Source organism: Suricata suricatta, chromosome 3 (genome assembly GCF_006229205.1).
Source record: "Suricata suricatta isolate VVHF042 chromosome 3, meerkat_22Aug2017_6uvM2_HiC, whole genome shotgun sequence".
Taxonomy (NCBI): Eukaryota; Metazoa; Chordata; class Mammalia; order Carnivora; family Herpestidae; genus Suricata; species Suricata suricatta.
The window spans coordinates 140,975,621-140,996,120 of record NC_043702.1 but is presented as its reverse complement, the minus strand read 5'-3'; the positions used below and the strand labels follow the sequence as shown (position 1 = coordinate 140,996,120).

At 47.3% G+C, this 20,500-nt stretch overlaps 1 protein-coding gene and 1 long non-coding RNA gene across 3 annotated transcripts in view; one reads left to right on the top strand and one right to left on the bottom strand.

Annotated features, from left to right (window-relative positions):
• Positions 1 to 20,113, bottom strand: part of LOC115288236 — a 28,578-nt gene extending 8,465 nt beyond the window's left edge. Inside the window, exons 1-5 of one of the 2 annotated variants that reach the window (XR_003906887.1) lie at positions 19,987 to 20,113; positions 16,033 to 16,127; positions 12,241 to 12,523; positions 5,092 to 5,302; positions 2,500 to 2,572 (exon numbers count right to left, since the gene is read on the bottom strand). This is a non-coding gene — a long non-coding RNA (uncharacterized LOC115288236). Of the gene's footprint in view, positions 1 to 2,499; positions 2,573 to 5,091; positions 5,303 to 12,240; positions 12,524 to 16,032; positions 16,128 to 19,986 lie in introns of those variants that run through there. The other variant, XR_003906888.1, reaches the window with a different exon arrangement.
• CAMK1G (calcium/calmodulin dependent protein kinase IG) overlaps positions 18,609 to 20,500 on the top strand; it is a 29,204-nt gene continuing 27,312 nt past the window's right edge. The window contains exons 1-2 of the mRNA XM_029935351.1: positions 18,609 to 18,732; positions 19,396 to 19,473. The gene's annotated coding sequence lies outside the window, so the exon portion shown is untranslated. The remainder of the gene's footprint in view (positions 18,733 to 19,395; positions 19,474 to 20,500) is intronic.

Below are 20,500 nucleotides of genomic sequence, written 5' to 3'. Positions count from 1 at the left end.
TGCCATATGTCTTTAAGATTCATTTTATTTTAAACCTGTAAGGAGCAAACGACCCTCTCTGCAGGCCCTCCCCCTGGCCTGCCAGCCTCACATCCCTTCTCGGTTGTTCCCAGCTTGCTGCAGCGTGTTTTTGTTTTCTGTGCTGGGTGATTGATTGTAGCAGAGCAAATTAGCTCCCACTGCTTTTAAGATGCATTTTCTCTCTTAAAGAGAGGATGATGTGAGCATTACTTCTCTCTCCCCACTGTCTGCCATGGCCCTTGGCTTCTGTGACTGCTGCTTCAGGAGGGCATCCTTGGAAGGGAGGGGGAGCGCAGCACGGCCATCCAAGTCTCCCCCTTCTAGCCCCAGGGCATCTCTCTGGTTACTCCAGGCTATTTTTACCCTTCTCTGTATCAATACACATGAACCCAGTTGCCTAGCACAAAGTAGACACTGTTGGATGAATTAATACATAAATGATGAATGAAGTATAAACACTAAGGTCTCAATGAAATAAATGTTCTCTCTTTCTCTCTCTCTGCCTCCCACCCCACCCCCAGCTTTGGGTTCTATGGATCTTGCCACTCAATGTGCAGCCCCCAAAGCAGAGGCATTGGCCATCATGGGGGAGCAAGGTTCCCAGGTTCCCAGGTGAACTGTATCCGACTAAACTTTGAGAAGCACTGCTATGTGGTCCTAAGCAGAGGCAGGAAGGTAGACAAGATGACCCCTGAAGACCCCTCACTACCTTTTATGTCTCTCAAATCAAAGTGGTGTTAGATACATATGGTTATGGAAGGCTTAGCTCAGGATCTTTCCAGACCTGGCCTAGGAGGTGAAGGTGGGATTTCCACTCTTCCTTCCTTTCTGTCTAGCTCTTCCTGCTGTTGTGAGTCTTCAGAGGCCCCAGCTGACAGATCCGGAGCACAGCATGGCTTTGCTCTAACTAATTGCCAACAGTTGGCTGTAGCTACAGATTCATTATTCAATAAGGTTTGTTAATCTCCTGTTGCCAGTATAACCATGGCTGCTGATGGTGCCTGTCACCTCTCAGCACCCGGGTCCCAGTGGGGCACCTGGGTCTCTCAGCAGCACAACAGTAGGAAATACCTTCCCTCTCAGAAGGCTAAGCCACCAGCGCCTGGGGACACGGAGCCAGGCTTATTTAGAAACTGGTTAATCCCTGCCTCTGGCTAGGGGGACCCTAGGGTCCTGACCCAATGACTCAGGTGGGTGCAAGAATGGATTATAGTAATCCCAAGGGGAGGATTTTCTGGGACCTCTTGGTTGAGCAGAGCTGCCTGTCTCCTAGCCAGATCAGGGAATCTGTCCCTTTTTCTCTTGGGTCTAGGAATAGGCTCTTGGAAAACCTTGCAGCATGTTTAGAGACATGGAAGAGGTGCATTCTAGAAAGTTCATGATGAAGAAGTCCTAAAAAACTTCAGAGCGTCTTGTCAAGGTTTGAGTCTGAGGCTCAAACATGCATTTATTTTATGGCTCAGATAACATGATGTAAATGATTTCCTGTCTTTCTCCTCTAAGTTCTGCTTCTGTGGATTTGTTTTTCCAAAACTACAAATTCTTAAGAGAAGGGATGGATGTCTTGTATCTTTCACACCTACCCCCTGGGTCCCAATACCTGGCCCTGCTAAGCCATCAGCTACCCACCCAGGCCTAGGTACAGGGGCAGAAGAGAGAGTATGGAGGTGCGGGGTGGGAGTGGGAGAGAACGAGGAAGACAAGACAGGGAGGGAAAAAGAGCATGGAAAGAAAGGAGCCGGCTGGGGGTACATCTCTGAGCAGCAAGGATATGATAATTAAGACACTTGATGAAGGCCGATACCACTATTCACATCCAGCTGCTCGGGGACTGGTCCAGACAGGTGAGATCCCCACAAGCCGGAGGACTGAGGTGTCACAGCTTAGAGCTTGATCCTCTTTCTTCTTCTAACATTTTAATAAAAAAATTTTTTTCAGACAGAAAATTTGAAAGAACCACAGAGGAAATGCTAATTATCTAACACAGATGGCAGGGATGTAGGTGTCCATCTTTTTTTTGCCATTTTTCATCCTTCAAACGAACCAGACCCTCTGGCCTCTGTCATTTCCATCAGTATTGTTAAGGCAGATGTGAGCAAGCAGCCCCTCTCCAAAGTCATCAAAGTAGTTGCTAAGACAACACTGCCCTCTGCTGACCGCAGGCTCTCACGTCTCGGGGGCAGCTCCGCCTGGCAAAGGACTCCAAAAGGGCAGTATCAGATTGTCCTACCCAGCCCTGTGCTTTGTCCCTCCTGTGTCTGTCTACCCTTTCTTTGCCTAGGTGCCTCCTTGGTGCAGGTGGGACCCACCCAGGCAGAGCAACGGGCACCAGAACTGACCTCCAGGTAAGCTCGGACAATTAAATAATGCGCTAGGGCACTCCGTGCCTTTGTGTCTTCATTTTTTCTACAACCATGTACTGAGTATCTGCTTGTGTGAGGCACAGCGCAAGGGCTGTGTGTGATGCGAAGGGACGCTCCACGCTGTGGGTAAGAAACTTGACTACTCGGAGCCTCAGAGTCCTCCTATGGGTCAGCAGCCTCTTTCTCCCCTGGGGTAAATAAAGCAGAGAGTGAGGAGAAGTGCAGTAAACCCAGTGCTTTCAGACACACCTGAAAAGAACCAGAGAGTATTCACCTTCTTAAAGCAACAGTGAACCTATTTCCAGGTGGTTTGTTGCCCACAGGTAAATACCCTAGGCCTTGGCATGTTCGAGGTTAACCATCCTGACGTAGCTGGTGCTTAAATGTCTCTACCAGTGGAAAGGGGTGAAGCAGAATAGGTCACCACAAGTAGTGGCCACCTGTGAGGACAAGTCTCTGTGTAACTGGAGCCTGAGAGAGCACTCAGGGTAGGTCAGAGCAGTGGCTCTCAAACTTGACCTGTGTTGGGGCGCCTGGGTGTCTCAGTCGGTTAAGCGGTTAAGCGACCGGCTTCGGTTCAGGTCATGATCTCGCAGTTCGTGGGTTCGAGCTCCGTGTCAGGCTCTGTGCTGACAGCTCGGAGCCTGGAGCCTGTTCCAGATTCTGTGTCTCCCTCTCTCTCTGACCTCCCCTGCTCACACGGTCTCTCTCTGTCTCTCAAAAATAAATAAAAAACATTTTTTAAAAAAAGGGGCAAAATCAAACTTGACCTGTGTCATGGGGAGCAGGTAAAACCCAGATTGCCAGCGCCCCCTCCTCAGTCTCTGACTCACTGTGTGTGGTGTGGAGCCCAAGAATCGGTCTAATAGGTGCCCACATAAGCGGACCAGACTGAGAACTACCGGACTAGGCTGTGCTATGGTGATAACTCTTCAGTGGCTTCACACCACAGAAGTTCATTTCTAGTTCGTGCCACATATGGAAGGAATTGGTGTGGCTGTGCTCCACGCGGTCACTGGGGGAGCCACACTAAGAAGTGCCCTGCTCTCTTACAGCTGCATCTTCTAGAACATCGGCCCTTCATAGGTGCTGTGACAAAGGAAGAGAAAGTGAAGAGTCGTAGTTGGGCTTTGAACTGTCTCAGCCCAGAAGTGATGACAGAAATCATGTCCATTCACATTTTATTGACCAGAACTCCTCCCCTGGATGGGCCCGGCCATGTTCCAGGTAGAAGTCATCCTTGTCCCTAAAAGGACAGGTGAACTGGATGTTGGTGAGCCTGTGTACTGATGGACACACCACCTAAGCATCTCCCTTCTACTCATGAGAACATGTGCAATCACATACAAATGGAGCGGTGGTTGTTGGGGACGTATTTTCAGCCCCTTACATGTTAGTCATCAGGTGATGATGATGGTAGCAAATAACCACTGAGTGCTCATATGTCCAGGAATTATTCTAAGTGCTTTTGTGTATGAACTCACTTGTCCCTCACAACAACCCCATATGGCAATCCCCCTTGACATCGTCACTGTATAAATGAGGAAACTGAAGCCGAGTGGTTATGTAGCTTTCCCCGGTGACACAGGTAGTAAGAGACAGAGCCAGGACTATAACTCCACCAATCTGACATGAAAGTCCGTGTTTCTAATGGGCATTCTGCTCCATCACTGGGTGGTTCATTTTATTTTGTTTTTAATGTTTATTTATTTTGAGGGGGGAGCACAAGCAGGGAGGGGCAGAGAGAGAAGGGGACAGAGAGCGGGAAGGACAGAGGATGTGAAGCAGTCTCAGCACTGACAGCAAAGATCCCAATGTGGGGCTCGAACTCACTAACTACAAGATAAAGACCTGAGCCGAAGTCAGATGCATAACTGACTGAGCCACCCAAGCGCTCTGCTTCATTTTATTTTTGAAGAGAAAGTAGGGGAGACTGTACTGGGAAGACCTGGTTTTGGGGTAAGTCCAGATCTGAATGTTCTAAATATAACCAGGTCTGCCAAGAGACCATCCCCACACACAGAGCTCTACTAATATACGAAGAAGTTGGCTCAAGCCAAATATCTGGAAATGCGGTCCAGTTCCAAAGGAGGGTCTTTTGAAGCCCTCACTGATGCCCCACACTGGCTATAAGACCAAGCAGGTTGTGTCTGGTCCCCTAAAAAAACATAATCTTCCCAGTAGTTGACCAGAGATTGGGATCATGGACATTTCTCCAGTTTTCTCTTAGGATTTCCTCTCAGATCATACAGATCCTCCTAAAGTGGGAGCCAGGAATTACCTTACTCTCTTCTTTTCCTCTTTCCCGACAAAACCTCCCCTTAGCCCTGCTCTATGGGGAGAGGCGCTTCAAGCAGTGGTGTCCCCACCCCAAGATCTGGGTATCTCCTGTCACTGTACCCTGGCGGGTGAGGGGCGACCTCTCACTTAACAATATCATACAAAGAGGCCTTAAGTCGTAGTGTAACTGAGACACAGCCCCAGTGATTAAAGACTAAATCCCTCAGGTTAGAGCATCTACATGAAATATAAGCCTTTCTACCACTGACAGTGAGAGGGTCTCAAAACATCTAGGGATTCGGCTAATGAAAACTGTTTCTTTATTCTGTATTGTCAAAGATGCCCCCCTCCCAACCCCAATTCACAACTGGGAAAAGGGTAGCTAAATATATATATATAGTTAGAAATGGAAATAGAAAGTTCCTACCTGTACACCTGGATTCAATGAGTTTGGTTTTTTCCTCATGGATGGAATGGATAGGACTTAGAGGGCAAAAGGGTCTCTGGCTGATCCATGAGTGGCCAGCAGAGGGCGCTGGTCCTGTCCCTTAAAGAGTTTCAATTCCGGAGCTCCCACTTGGCCCCTCTTCTTGATCATTCCATATTTCTGGGGGGAATGTTAGGTCATCAAGAGGGATCTGTTATCACAAAACACAGGATACTTAGTGCTTCAAAGGGAGGCGGTCTTTTGCCTCAAAATATCAGATTTCTTCCCTGGGGTTTACAATCCTCTCATTTCCTGTTTTTCTGAATAAAAGTTCAAAATCTCCTTGGCAGTGATTTTAAAACAACAGTTTTCAAGGCAGCCTGAAAATACTGGCTATTTTGTTTAGACAGCTATAAAAGATTCATGGTCAATTATTCCATCCATCCCTCTCTCTTTCTCTTTCTCTTTCTCTTTCTCTCTGTCTCTCTCTCTCTGTCTCTCTGTCTCTCTCTCTCTCTCTCTCTCTCTCTCTCGCTCACACACACACACACACACACACACACACACACACACACACATCATTCACTCACCATTCAAAATTTCTGTTGACAACTCAAACCTACGCCTCCAGCCAGGGATGTGACTGAGAGACGGACGACTGGGAATTAACTGAGTGCTCAAATAAATTATTCTGCACTGAAGGTCTGTATCATGAAGGGTCTCCAACCTGTTCAGGGGTATGCTTAGCATTACCAAGGTGTAGTTCTATCAAGTAGTGACTGAAGCAATTCTTTCTGACCGCGTCACCAGGTGGTTAAAGGCATTGAAATGTATCTTTCCTTTCTTGCAAAAGTACCTGTCAAATGGACCAGCAGTGGGAATTGTGCGTTGAAAAACAGGCAACAACAACTCACTTCTCAGCTAATTCTGACATGTAAAGCATGCTGCATACACAGCTCCCAGAGGGCGCCCCCTGGGTTCTGACTCCGCACTGAGAATGCAAAAACAGGATTGAGGGTTTCACACTGTCAGCGAATCCGCATCTTGAGAGGGCAGCAAAGGCAGACATGGAGTCTTCTGTAGCTCTCATGGCAGCTCGTGTGCAAGGGAGGCAGGCTGACCCCGATGCTTTCCTACCGCAGCCCTGTCCGGTGCACAAGTGACTTCAGGTAACCTTCTCTAGGCCATACTCCACCCATCTAACCAAAAATGTCTTCCCCGGGATCAAGTGCATCATGCTTAAGAATGACTGGCTCTTTGACTCCCCTGCATGCTGGCTCCTATAGAATAATCCTCTGGCTTACCAAGACTTAGCCTGTTTTTTCTGAACCCCATCAGTGAGCATACACTGAGGTTCTTTCTCAGGGTGTACTCCACTTCCCTGCAAACAGATTTCTGGCAAGTCCACCTCACCAGTTTCCCAGATGATCCCAGATATGTCTTCAGCACATTCAGCGTTTTTTAAGCATCTACTAAGTTCTAATTGTATACTAAGAACTAAGACTCTAGAGATAAATATGAGGGGCACCTAGGTCACTCAGTGGGTTAAGTATCTGACTTTGGTTCAGGTCATAATCTGACGGTTTGTGAATTTGAGCCCCACATCAGGCTCTGTGCTGACAGCTCAGAGCCTGGAGCCTGTTTCAGATTCATGTCTTCCTCTCTCTCTGCCTCTCCCCTGCTCACATTCTATTTTTCTCTCTATCAAAAATAAATAAACATAAAAAATTTAAGGTGAATATGATATGGTACGTGTTCTCAAAGACTCTCTAACTGGGAAGTAAGTCATCAAGAAGATATTTTTAACACAATAATCATATACTGAGTGACAGAGGCACATCAATGGAGTGAAAGGATGTTAGGGGACCCTTCTTAATGAGGGCCTCTTAATGAGTTGAAGTTTGAGATGAGTTTTAAAGGTGAATAAATGCAGGATGGGTATCCTAAGCAAAACAAGAGCTCCAACATAATAAAGCTCACAAAGCATAACAAATAGCAAAGTATATGCAGGGATTTGCGCTACATCTGCACTGTGCCACAGAGTGTGGATTTGATCTTGCAAGCAATGAGGAGCCATGGGCAGATTTTTAGGTAAGAGTGACACATTCAGATTTGCATTACAGATCAATCACTCCAACAGAAGTGACTGGGGAGAAGAATGGGGATGGGAGAAGAACAACACTATAGAAAATAAGACCAATTCAGAGCTCTGGCTGTAATCCAGGCAAGAGATGATAAAGTTAAAACATGGAGGAATGGAGCAGGGGCAAAATCAAGAAATATTTAGGAAATTAAATGAGCGAGGCATGGAGATTTGCTGTCTGTTGAAGGATGAGGGAGGGTGGGGAATCACAAAGGCCTTGGGCTTCCAGATTTGCTGACTACAAGGATAGCACAGGATACAGGTGGAAGAACAGGTGTGGAGAGATGTCAGGTTGGATTTTACAGCCCCACTCTCTACCCCTAACCCTTTGCATTTCTTACTACCCTTTTAGATACAGTTTTACATATGGTGAATGCGAGGGGAACCCTAGAACTCCTGGGGGAGGTGTTTATTCCTGTCCTTGAAGAATTCACATTCTGATAAAGAAAGCAGACATGCAGGATCCAAATCTGCCTGGACTCAACTATCTACAATTCCACAATCCATTATCTACAATTCCTATATCCAAAACTCCAGCAAATCTGAAAGGAATTTTAGTACATAAACTTAAAGTAAGTTTATTTGATAGCAAAACTAAGCAAAATTGGGTTCAGCTCACCCAACCCTTAACCACTTAATCAACTGTGGCCAGGAGTAGGTTCTACATAGACATGATGGCTCACGCTGGAGTCAAGTAACAAGAAAATGAACATTTTACAAAAAACAAAACAACAAAAAGAACATTTCCCAGCAGAAAAAGGGTGGAGGTGTGAACCCAGAAAGGGGACAGAGTGCTGGGTAGATCCCACAGGAGCTATCCACTAGGCTCATAGGAACCCCCATGCTGCCAAGATCCCCATTTTGTAGATTAAGAAACTGAGGCTCAAATTTATCTGAAGTCACCCAACAAAGACTCAAATCTAGAATGAAAACTTCTTCTTCGAGATAAGGATTTGCAAAAAAAAGCAATGGAACCTGAACTGTCTTTATTGTTGTTGTTGTTTTTTTAAATGTCTCTTTATTTTGAGAGAGAGAGAGAGAGAGAGAGAGCAGGGGAGGGGCAGAGTGAGAGGGAAAGTGAGAGAATCCCAAGCAGGCTTCATGCAGATGTGGGGCTCAAACTGACGATCTCATGAAATCATGACCTGAAATCAAGAGTTGGATGCTTAACCTACTGAGCCACCCAGGTGTCCCCATGAACTGTTTTTATTCTAAGACTTAAGGTCAATTCACTTTCCAGTTCACTTTCTAGCTGTTTCATGTTGATGAAACACCACCTACAATCATGTTTTTCAAACTTGAGCTCTAACTCACTCTTCTCCAATCCATGGTTAGGAGTAGAAGCTGTTCCAGGTGACTTGCCCTAAAGCAATAAATTGTGATTCTCTCCATGGGAAGAGAAAAGCCACAGAACAGGTCTTGAGTTTAAAAACTAGCCATAGAGTCTGTGGAACACATGGGCAGGTGGTATATGATGGATAGTGTGTCTGTGTCTCTGCAAGTTTCACTTCCGGATTTTGTGCATGGAATGTCTAATAACTGATGGCGGCACGGGGCGCATTCTCCTGAGATTCCAGCTGGTGTGCTAGTGCTGCCCTGTCTTGGGTGAGAAAACTGGACATCTATGCCCTGGTTCCCTTTTTGGAGAAAAAAGGACAAAGCAATGGTCCAGGAGTCTGACTTGTTGACTTGATACCCCTAGTTCTCCAACTTCAATCGAGGCCCCTTCAATGCCATGCTCCCAGCCCCTACCCAGTCCCATGCCAGGCTCAGACATCAAAATTGTCTTCCATAAGGGGACAGGGTTCATGAAATTCAGCATCCAAACCTTCTCAGGGCTAAGTCTAAACTCTCTGACTGAGGTGCCAAATATTCATGCAATCAATGCTCCTCCCTGAACACCGTTTCCAATCAAGATTCCTGTGCTGGGATCTGTGCATTAAAACTATGCCCAGTGCCCTATTCCTCTGTGACAGGGGCACGTTCTTGCTATTGTGTCCACCGCGGGTTTAGAGTCTCACCCTGGTATCTCTAACCAAATCTCACCCCCATGCTATCTTTCAGCCTCCTTTCCTGAATCCTAATTTACATGTGTTGAATGAATTAATAAATTACTAGATGCTATATGCTAAGCATATAAAGACAGTATCTACTCTAAAGGCTCCAAATTTATCGAAATAAATTAGTTTAATAATTATAAACTTTGAATATAACGGAAGAAGGAATAAGGTATTGCCAAAATACTGTGGAAAGAGTGAGCTATTTTGGCACGGAGGATTTCATAGAGGAGGTGGAATGTGAGCTGATCTGGAAGCATGGCTGGTAATCGACTAACGAGAAAACGAGAGTGCATCGCTAGCAGAGGAAGGAGCCCGTGCAAATGCCTGTGGTGTGACAGAACACTGGCTTCTCCTGGACACCCCACTGCTGTCCTCTGTACACTCATGATGTCTCCATGACCTCTTGTGTGAACTTCGGGATGTGACAACTTGCTGACATCCTAGTGATTGCCCATCGCTGCCCTCTCTAGATACCAAGCTCCATCTGGTCCATACCCCTCCCATTCTCAGCCGGCTTACAGGTTGTGATAAGGTCAACCTCACCTTACAGAGAAATGTCCAAAATGACTGGCCTGGCTTGTTTCAAAGGGTGATACTTCCAAAGCTTTCTAGAGTTATAAAAAGAATGGTGTCTGCCTTTACTGCTGATCTTTTCCTCTGTCCCTGGAGTCTAGGATACACTAGTCCAGAATAGTGGAAGAAATGTCTTCCTCTTCTTTCTCCCACACACCAGCCTGCAGGCCTGGCCCCCAGACGTGACCTCTGGAGCAGGCTAATTCAGGCCTTCCAGACCCCAGAGTCAATCAATAATTTTCTAGCGCTACCAAGTACGCTGGCCTTGCCACCACTGCAAGAACACAAGCCCTTGTGCTCTTTGTGACTCTTTAGTGCGGTTGTTTTCTCCAAGGTTTGGAAAGCCTAGGCAGACCGTTTTCTCTCTGCTTCCTCCCACCAGCTGGGGTGGGAGGCAGAAATGCTGAAAGCTAAGATCAAAATGATCCATTACACCGAGTGTCAACAACAGTCTGCTCCTGTCCCCATGCTGTGGACCCGCCTCCGGTAGAAAGGCAGGACCTGGCCTTGGATTTGGAGTCTATTGTGTCTGTTCCCGATGCGCTGCACTGAGCCAGAGCCAGGCTATTGTTCTCAGCCCACAGACCTCACCCGGGAGACATCGTGCCTGTATTCCCTCCCTCCACAAGGTTCTGTCAATCCATCTCCGAAGGTCAAATTTGAACCATAGTCCTGAGAGCAGTCAAACAAGAGGTCTGGTGTCTAAATCAAGCGATTTTTCCTTCCTCAGAAGCAAATTGTTTCTGCTAAATCTCACTTATCATCAGTTCTATTATTTAAATGTTCCATTTCAGGAACAACAGCAGAGGAGAACGTCTAGGTAGTGATGTTGCTGGCAGCCTCAGGAGCCCTCCTCCACCTGCAAGCCTGGAACAGGGCAGGGGCTGGGGGGAGGGAGGGAAGGGGTTTACCTGCCCTGGGTAGATGTCTAGGGAGAGGAAGAAAAAGGAGGATTTTCTTGATGCTATTTCCCCGGGGATACTGGGGGTGGATATGTCTCTAGAATGCTGTCTAGCTCCCAGATTCTAGCACCCCAATTGTTCAAGAGTCCTGAATGTCACCCTCCCATTATTAAGTGGAAGGTTTTGTCTTTCACTACCTCCCCACTTATGACTAAGTCCATAATGAGTGCATTAGTTGAACTCTTCTGGGTGCTAGATTGCTCAGGACCACCTCTCATCCTGGCAATGACAGTTACCCTAAGAGCGGAGAGGACCTGTCACCTCTACACCATAGGCTCTTACGGTGAGACCTCACTGGACAAGGAAATCCTCTGTCCCGGACACCTGGGACATGTGTGCATACCCATCAATGCAGACACTGCCTCTTTCTTGTCTCCGTGTTCTGCCTCTACCCTGCTCTCCTGAGCTGCCTTACTCTGCAGCGTCTCAAACTGAGTCATGTGCCCAAAAGGTCCTGTTCCTGAGTGCTTATCACTTTCCAACCACTTCACCTATCTCTCATTTAATTCTCATGGCCCTGTTATTAAGCAAAGTATTCCTTTATGCCCATTTGATGCATGAGAAACAGGTGCAGAAATGTTAAGGAACTTGCCTAGGATCACACTGCTAGTAATAAAGCACCCAAAATTCAATCCCGAGTCTGCTCTTTGTCTGACTCTTAGGCTCTTCACTGTGCTTGTCAAAGATGTTTACATATTATAGAATCCCAGGGTCTATCCAGGAGTCACTTCTGAAGGTCAGCCATTCACTCAATAGACAAAGTTTTTTAACAGGCAAATCCTTCCAGAATGCCTGCTCTGCACTGGGCACCGTAAGGACAGAGATTAGTAGGTAGTGTCCTTAGTCCCATTGGGTCCTTTCCACATGGAAGAGGGAGAAGGAGGCTCAGTCATCATCTCTGGAAAAGGTTCAGGACAGCTGACATCCTGAGGATGACTGGTCTGAAGTGTCCCTCTCCCAAGGGACACTGGGCAGCAGAGGGAAGTGGGTGGAGGGGAGGAGTGTCACCTCAATGCCTGGCACATTGCCCACCCCCCATAGTAGACACCTGGAAAATACCTGTTAGTTCTTAGAATATTATATAAAAGAGTAGCAATCACCACACAAAGCAAGAATGTGGAGAATTTTGATGCAAGGCTTTTTTGAGAAAATGCAGGTCAGAAAGAGTCCTGTCAAGAAAAAGATCTGTTTTCCCCCATTAGCCAGAGGGGTGGACACAGGCAGCAGGTCTGGACAGAATGTTGTCACTAGAGGGCAGTGGCAGCTTACTCTTGGGAGTGAAGGCACCCTGATTCCCTTCTCTCTGGAGAAACTGCCGCATGCAGGGGCAGGACCTGGAGGTGAACATGTGATTTTCAGCAGGGAATAAGTGTCACCTCACTTTCCATGACTCATACAATCCTTTCCTTACCTGTGACCCTGACAGTAGATAGACTCGTGGAGGGGGACTGACATCATTAGCCCAGTTTGACAGATGAGAACAGGAAGATCCTGGAGGTTTAGGCTCTGCCCAGGTTGCCTGGCTAATAAGGACACTGTGGGAACAAATGCTGCATTCCCTAAACCCCAGTTCAAGGCCAATTCCAAGGCCTTTGTGAACAGAGTAAAGTGGGCTAAATCCTTCAGTGAAATTCTCACATCATAATTTTTCCTTTGTCGGCCATTTCCTTTGTTATTTGTTCATTCCGTGGAGGCTTAGGAAGAGACAGAAAAAGGAAATTAAAATCAAAGAGGACAATCAGGTACTTTGTCAGTAGCCTTGATAAAAGTTTAGAACATACTTTCCGCTGAGCGATACTCATGACCACCCACTCATTGCACTTGACCTCCTCCCATCCCCACTGTTTTTCAAGGTCACATGCTGGTGACCATGGAGAGTCGTGACTGATTTCTCCAGCCGTGGATAGAGAAAGAGATGCAGACAATGTTGGATACAGAGGAGAGAGGTTCTGTAGTCTCCGCCGGGGACCAGAAGCAGGTTCTCACATGGGAACTGACTGGGTCACCAGCCAAAAATCTGAAGCCAGGCTGATAGGATTTGTTGTGTACCCCACTTACTCCTGGAACATGGCACATACCATTTGGGAATGTGACTCAAGGCAACGGAGATGGTAGATTCTTTTAGCAGAGAAAACACGTGAGGAGGGGATCAGGTGAAAATCTACTTACCTTGTACACACCCTACCTGCAAGAACCAGTGCAATGCCCACCCCACCCAAAGTAGAGAGGGATATAGCTGAATGTTTGACGAAGCTGGGCAGGGGCAGAGGAGAAAGATAGAAAGATCTAAGGACAGTATACAGGGAGAAGGAGTTATGGGAAAGAGAAGAAGAAGAAAGAGAAAGTTCAGATGGAATCTGCTGACACATTCCTCCCTAGGTGGAGGGCCACGCGGAAGTACCCCGAGATCCTGACCGACCAGCTCACCCCAACACTCAACTCGCTGCACACTCTAAAGAAATCAGAAGCTGCAGCACAAACCAGAAAGAATGGCTGTTTTAATATATTTTTTTCGATTCTGCGTATGCGTGGGGGCAGTGCGTGGTAAACCCATTACTAATGCACCAACCCCCTCCTTCTTCTGCTGTTAATAGTGTCAAACTCAGGACACACCAGAAAATCTTTCTTTTAGGTCTTACTCTGCCCTTCGATTTTTCAGACCTGTGTGGAACATTCGTTCCGCCGGGTGGCACGGTAGCACAGAGGTCACGGAAGCATGGGTCTGTGCTCAGAGAGCTTGTCGCTAAAGGACAGCCCTGACGTGCGACAGGCCAGTTTCTACCCAGTGGAGCAGGGTGCATGCTGTTGCAGGGACCAGCTCTGAGAGAACCTCCATGCTGGCCTGTGACCAGGGGAGGGACATCTTAAAGGTCTAGCTCAAACAAGAAGAAAAGCACCTCTCATTCTGTGGGAACAATGTAGAGGAAGCCGTAGTGGTGTCTATTCCTGGAAGCACTAGAAATCTGGTGTCTTATTTTTAAAACAAATAAACATGAAAGTAGCAAGTATTACGTTGATTCATGCTTGCATGCCAGCCTGTCTCCACCGTCCTATAATCTCCATTTCCTCCCTCTTGCCCCCACTTTCTGTGCCCATTTCATTCTCTCTTATCCCACTTCAAATTGGAAGTGCGTTATGAAATAAGTGGGGTTTGTTCTTTGGGGGCCCCTCTCCCCTCTCATTACTCTGCCTATCATACTTTTTTTTTAATTTTTTAATTTATTTTTGAGAGACAGAGAGATAGTGCGAGCAGGGGAGGGTCAGAGAGAGAGGGAGACACAGAATCCGAAGCAGGCTCCAGGCTCTGAGCTGTCAGCACAGAGCCTGACATGGTGCTTGAACCCACAAACCATGAGATCATGACCTGAGCCAAAGCCGGATGCTAAACCGACTGAGCCACCCAGGCGCCCCATCTGCCTATCATACTTTCAAGGCTTTGGACAATGTTTCTTTTCCTGCTTCACCAGCGGCAGTTGGGGTTTCTTTCCCTCATGCTCTTACTGCCCAGTAACAATGCTCTTCTCTCTGTCTCTCCAGTAGCTATGGCTCCTTTCCACCCCAGGGCCTTTCCTCAGCTGTTCTTTTGTTTCACAGCTCATATAGTTAGTTCTTTTTCCTTCTGAGTCCAGTTTGAAAATCACTTTCTCAGGGCTTGGTAAGGTCCCCTAACATATTTTCACAGCACTCTAAACTATTCATAGTACTTATCACAATTGTAATTATCTGTATTTGTTCAAAATCTGACTCCACTGCTAGAACGCAAGACTCATTAGGGACGAAACTGTGCTTATCTTATTTATTACTGTATGTTTGGAGCCCAAAATATTGCCCAAAACAGAGTAGATGCTTCATAAATATTTGCAGGAATAAATGGAAAGATGGATGGATGGGTGGACGGACAGACGGATGGACGGATGGACAGATGGATGGACAGAAGGACGGATGGATGGATGGATGGAAGGATGGAGATGGCTTTCCCTTCCCTTTTCCACCTTGGCACCTCATTAAGTCTTGTTGTCATTTGATTATCCATGAAGCTCAATCTGGAGGTCTAATCAAACATAAAAGAGAGTGCAGACCAATGCTCTTTGAAAGGAAAGCTTTGTTATGTTGTCATGAGCACACCTCCCTTGTCTCCTCCTTACCCCAAACCAGAAGAGGACCCTTTACTTTGTTCAGTTGAGGGGTAAGCATGACCACACGGGAGCAATGGAGGTGAGCACCCAGTGAGTACGCTTGGTCACTTCACCCTTTGCTGACATCATGTGACAAGCTCAGATGCACAGGTTATTTTAGGTGAGAGAGGGATGCTTCCTGGTGGGCATGGGCCTCCTTCTCCTCTCCTCTCCCTGCTTAGTTCAGACCCTCATATCCTCAGGTCTCCGTGACAGCAGAGCCTCCCTGCTGACTTTCTAGTCGCTCGTTTCTCCCAACTTCAGGCACCCGTCGTGCTGCAACCACCCTTGCTTAAGACTCCATGGTGTGGATGGGGTGCCTGTGTGGTTCAGTCCATTAAGCATCTGACTCCAGCTCAGGTCATGATTGCACAGTTCATGAGTTTGAGCCTTACATTGGGCTCTGTGCTGACAGCTCGGAGCCTGCTTTGGATTCTGTGTCTCCCTATCTCTATCCCTTGCCCACTCACTCTCTCTCTCTGTCTCTCTACCCCAAAAATGAATAAACTTTAAAAAAAGAGGGGCACCTGGGTGGCTCAGTTGGTTAAGCGTCTGACTTTGGCTCAGGTCATGGTCTCACGGTTTGTGGGTTCGAGCCCTGCATCAGATTCTGTGCTGACAGCTCAGAGCCTGGAGCCTGTTTCAGATTCTGTCTCTCTCTCTGCCCCTCCCCCATTCGTGCTTTGTCTCTCTCAGTCTCAAAAATAAATAGAACACCAAAGAATTAAAAAAAAAAAAAAATCTACAGTGTCTCTACTGCCTTCACAGCCAAGTCCGAAGCCTCAGTCAGGCTGCCCAAACGCCCTCCCGGGCCACCCTGTCATTTCCAGCATGCATCTTACGTATTCCAGCCTCTGTATTTTCCCTAATCCCACCCCAACCATCGCATCTCCCACATCCGGTCCCGGTCACCCTTAATGCCCAGGCTGACTTCCGTGACACTTTTCCAAGAAGCCCTTCCTAATGCTTCCAACCCCCAGCTCTCCCGCCATGGCCCCATCTCTGATGACTGTGTGAGGTAATAGTACCTGATTCAGGCGTTGATTCATCTCCGGTTGTGTTCTATGCCCTGCCTCCTCTACTGGGCACATAGTTGATGTTGAATAAATACTCGGCTGAATTGCTGGGTGGAGAAACCACAGAGATAAGGCCATCAAAAGAATGAACCAGGCGAAACCGCAAGCATGTGTGCAGGTGCACATGCGTGTATATACGCCCAAGTACACATGTGTTCTCATGCCAAATCTCTCTTCCACCTCCATCGAACACATTCCTGAATGAATGTCCCTCCAGTTCTCTAGCCACTCGTGCTACTATTCTAGCAATGGATACTCTGCCCCTGCTCCCGGCCTCTGAAGTCCAGCATAGGGCCAGGTCAGCACCTATGAGGACACCTACCTTTGGAACTCAGCATAAAGAGCTAACACTTTATCCCAAGGCACCCAGCATGAAACCCGTTTCTGTTTCCACAGCTGAGAATTCATCTCTGGCTCCACAGCTCACCAAGGCCAGCGGTGTGCAGGTGAATGAAAGGAAAGGGGAAGAAGAGGGAGGGTCCCAGTGAGCTGGTGCTGACCGGGCAGTTCCTTGTCCAATTCAAACTTGTATCAGAGCACATGACACAGCCCAGACTTGGCTGATCCATGTGCTGGGGCAGCAGTTCTATGAGTGTAGAGTCTGGGTCTGCTCTGGTTTTGTGTCTCCAGTACCCAGTATGTGGCCAGTGTTGATAAATATTTAAGGAATGAGTGCATGTACGTCTGTGCTGAAGAAGACTTCAGAGAGCCAGCATCCAGTTCCCTATGGAGACAAACTTTCTAACAAATGTGGACGGTCTCAGGCTGTGATAAACTCCCCAGTTCCAGTGTTCAAACAGGAGGAAGACAGCTGCTGGGCAGGGACGCTGTTCCCAGGGAATCTAAGTGGTAGAAACACAGGCTAAGATTCAAGGCAGAAAAAAGATTAAGGACCATGAAGAGCTGTAGACGAAGAGTTTTGGGATCAGCACAGAGGAAGGAGTGACTAGTTGCGAGGATATCAGGAAATCATGGACGGCTTCGTGGATGAGATAGTATTTGATGAGGATTCTATAAATCTATACCATTTCCATAGGCAGAGAATGAGGAAAGTGCATTCTATACTGATAGACCAGCAGAGCGAAGGTCAGGAGCTTTGGGTAAAATGGTGTGTCAGAAATCAGTGTCTCATATGAAGGCCAGAGTGTGAGACTCAAAGAAGAGGAGATAGTTTTGTGCCAGATCCTGGAATGCCTTCAGTGATGGGATAAGGGGTTTGGACTTTATTCTGTAGGTAACAGATCTTTTTTTTGAGGTAGAAGCAATATGTTTTATTGAGATAATTCCAGCAAGAATAAAAGTTGGATTGGAGGGAAAACAGTAATGGTCCACATTTATTGAGAGCCTATCAGATGCTAGTCCCAAGTAACAGTCATTCTGTCTCACTCCACCCTAGCAGTGTATGTAATAAGTCCACAAATTATCCCATTTCACAGGTGGAAACACTGAGGCACAGAGAGGTTAAGTCACTTGTCCAAAGCCACATATCTTGTCAATGGACAACCCAAGAATCTAACCTAGAAGACTTCTCCAGAGCCACTTTTAGGTATCTCAATGGACCACCACCCCCAGGGACCAGTTAGAGCCTAACCTATCATAATAGTACCAGACAGAGGAGGAGAGCCCGAATTAAAATTGTAGAGATGAAAATATAAAAGAGGCAGCATTTACTACTTTTTGTGTGAAAAAGAATGACAGGGAATATCTATATCTATCTATCTATAGCTAATTCTATATCCTATAGAATATATTCCACATTCTTTTACTTGCATCCATAGGAAATACTAGAATGATACACAATAAACTAAAAAGAGTGGCCGCCTATGGGGGGGAGGGGAGGGCAGATGGGAAGTGGAGTGAGGTGAGACACCTCGATATATGTCTTTTATTTATTTTTATTTTTACTTTTGATATATGTCTTTTAATATAGTTTTGATTTCTGACCCATATGAATGAATTACTTGTTCAAAAAATACAAATGATTAAAAAAATTGAAAAGGCACAATTTAAAAGCTAATTCAGGGGCGCCTGGGTGGCTCAGTCGGTTAAGCGTCCAGCTTCCTGCTTCGGCTCAGGTCATGATCTCACGGTTCGTGGGTTCGAGTCCCGTGTCGGGCTCTGTGCTGACAGCTCAGAGCCTGGAGCCTGCTTCAGATTCTGAGTCTCCCTCTCTCTCTGACCCTCCCCTGCTCATGCTGTCTCTCTCTGTCTCTCAAAAATAAATAAAAAACATTAAAAATGTTTTAAAAAATAAAAAACAAAAGCTAATTCAAAGGAACAGTTAAAAGTGCATAACAGCTGATCGGATTTGGAAGGCAATGAAAGAGACAACATAGTCAAAGACGGTGAGTGTTCGGGAGGATGGTAGCTCCAGATCATAGTTGGGGAGACAGGCAGGGGTGGCTTGAAGAAAGCTATTACACGTTCAGGATTATTTGTGGCTGGAGGTGGACATCTGGATGTGCAGATTAAAGCCAACAACTAATGGGGGTGTTGATTTGGGAATTCACATGATGGTAACAGACTGTGAGTGGATGCTGAGATTAAGGGAGAGTAGAGAAAGAAACAACAAGGGGCAAAGGACAGAAGTTCAAGGGAATGTCATGAAGGAACAGCCCAAAGGAGGCTGAGATGGTCGAGCAGGATGAAGAGGTGAGTAGGGGGAACAGAGTCAGCAAGAGTTTCCAGAGGAAGGTCTAATGGGTTAGGACTGAAAAGACGATGGTAGGTTTGGGGATCAGAAGGCTATGCTTCTAGAAACAGGGGGGAGAAGACAGATCAGAGGTTTGGGGTGGGACCACACAAGCAGGGTCCCCCTGCCTCTCTTCCCATTCTGTAAGAGACAACTGACCCAGAGGGGTCCTCAGACCCTACATTTCAGTCAAAATAGATATCCTACTGGTCAGAAAGGTGTTTTTAGACAACATTCCGGAACTGAGTGGTTAAAGAGAAACTGAAGCAGGCAGTCCTAGGAAGCTTCTCTAATTTTCTGTGACCACCCCATCCAGGCCAATGGAAACCAGTAATTTATGGTTTTGTTTTCGCTTTTCCTTCTTGCTTCCTCTCCATTGCACACATCAATGCAAACACAATTACACACACGCACACACACAGAGGCATAAAAGGGCCCTTTGCAATAGCATTTTTCTCCATCAGACTCAATGCTGTTTGGAGGGAGGGAAAGCAAAGCAGAGGAAAAGCAGGAGAGACGCAAGCCACCATAGCTACTTTTCCTCCCCTTTAAGACTGCCTGGTTACGGTCCTGGGAAAGAAAACCCCTGCATTCCTCCCCTTTAATTCGGTTTATTGTTAAAGCGCTGGAGCAGCTAATCCTCACAGACCTGTAGGAGCTGGAGTAGGAGCACCGGGAGCACCTTTTCTTCTGAGTCTCGGGTAAGAGGAACCTGACTCTTTTCTCAGTTTTAGGAGGTTTCCTTGCTGAACGGGAGGCATGTAGCACCTAGAGGCGTGTCTGAAGAGCCACCTTTGTAAGCAACTTGAGTATTTTATTCATTTTTGCCCCATTTCCAGTCTTGCCCGACTCTTGTGGTATCAAGGGTAAGTTGTAGGTGCCTTGGAAAAGAAGTCTGAACCAGGGGCCCGGGTGGAACCTTCATGCTGTGCCATCTGCCACCACTTCAGGGTCAGCTTGAGGGGGAACCTTTTGCACTTCTGGACAGGGAAAGGGGAGCAACATATCTGTATATGTCTCTCCTGCAATGCCTGCCTGCAGGCTGCATTCTAGGGACAATGCCCCGGACTCTGTGGCTGGGAGGGCCTGTCCATCTGCGGGGGGGTGGGGGGGGTGGCGGGAGCTCCAGCGAGCTTGCAGCCCTGCCTCCTGCTCAACCTTCATCTCTTAACCTCTCTGACCCCATCTGTCAAGGAGCAATGCGCGCTGCCTACCTGTCTGGGTTGTTGTGCGGATTAAGAGAGCCAGTGGGCAGAAAAGGCAGTTGGTAAACAGCCTGTGGCTCTGCACACCCCAGGAAAGCGGACCAGCCTCAGCCCCTCCTGGCCGGGTCCATGGCCGCGCTGCAGCCCCTCGTTGTCCGCCTGGGCGGCTTGGGATGCGGAGCTCACTGCTGTCAGTCACAAGACTGCTCCTTCTCCTTCCGGGGGGGCGCGCCTCTCTGCCTTCCGTCTTTAAACTTCCCCAGCTGAGCTGGCAGGTAAAGATGTTAAAAGAAGGTCTGATGCCTCCACCGCCCCCATCCTCACTGTGGCCCTTTCTCTCCACGTAACTTTGACGCACAAACATTAACCCCGAAGCTCCCGGAGGCAGCTGCTAGCGCTCGCGCTGGTCTGGTGGCAGTGCGTAGCGAGCCAGCCGCTTGCTCTGGAGCCCCGTAAATTGATCTTGAGGAAAATCTCCAAGGAGGGTCAAAGAGTCAAGCAGGTTTCTCATGGGTAAGGAAGT